Source organism: Macrobrachium nipponense, chromosome 31 (genome assembly GCF_015104395.2).
Source record: "Macrobrachium nipponense isolate FS-2020 chromosome 31, ASM1510439v2, whole genome shotgun sequence".
NCBI lineage: Eukaryota > Metazoa > Arthropoda > Malacostraca > Decapoda > Palaemonidae > Macrobrachium > Macrobrachium nipponense.
The window spans coordinates 63,377,575-63,378,716 of record NC_061093.1 but is presented as its reverse complement, the minus strand read 5'-3'; positions in this window follow the sequence as shown (position 1 = coordinate 63,378,716).

Below are 1,142 nucleotides of genomic sequence, written 5' to 3'. Positions count from 1 at the left end.
ACTTAACGATAAAGTCTGGCCCTGTCGATCAGACAAGCGGTATTTATAGCGTAGCTCATTTCATTCAACTGCTACACTAAAAAAAAATAAGTTTCTGAAAGCGAATATATTATAAGGCAACCCTTCTGCTGCTCTCTGCCTTCCCTTTAGATACCAGCAAGAGTCAAATAACTGTAAGAGCTTTCGCAAATTGGAAGCGTTGCCGTCAATTTGCATGTCGTAGTTTCGTCACTTTTCATGAAAGGCATTTTGTTCTCAGCAGCTGATAGGGCCATTTAGTTCGTTAGCGAAGGTAAGTGCTCGCTTCCCTTTAAGGCGCAATTGGAGTGGTTGGTGTTCGCAAGGTCTCGCGAGCTCTTTCCGTAACTTTTGTTTGGAGCAGATCGCCGTCTCTATAAGATACAGGAGATTGTAGTTCACACAAACACAGGTACAAGATAGCGTAAGCGAATTTTTCTTCTGAAAAATGAGTTTTTTGTCTCTAAAAACCTTTTTTTTTTAAGTAATAAATGTCAGCTGTGATTATTATCATCGTCGTATTGCACGCGCTACTCAAGAGAATTTTAAAACGAAGATGAAACAAAAGTTATATCCTGCGACCAGTTTGTTAGATGTAATTGTCCAACAGTTCAGGTTACATCTTGGATAATGTCCATTCACAAATGTAAATGAGATTTTCATTATGGACTTAGATACGAACTTTTACCATTTGTGGGTGACTGAACATAGATTGAATTTACACAGGTTGTTTACAGTTAATTTGTTATAATTATTCACATCACGGTTATTTTTGAAGTTAACAGCAAGGACCATAGGTTACCTTCAGCTAAATTTTCTGAAGATTGTAAGGAATAATAATCTAATAATAATAATAATAATATAATAATAATAATAATAATAACATCACTCATTCATGTCGCAATACCATGGGACACCAGAGTTGAGGAGAAAGAAAAAGGAAAAAATGGATAAATATCAAGACCTGAAAATAGAAATAAGAAGGATGTGGGATATGCCAGTGGAAATTGTATCCATAATCATAAGAACACTAGGCACGATCCTAAGATCTCTGAAAAGGAATCTGGAAAAACTAGAGGCTGAAGTAGCTCCAGGACTCATGCAGATGAGTGTGCTCCCAGAAA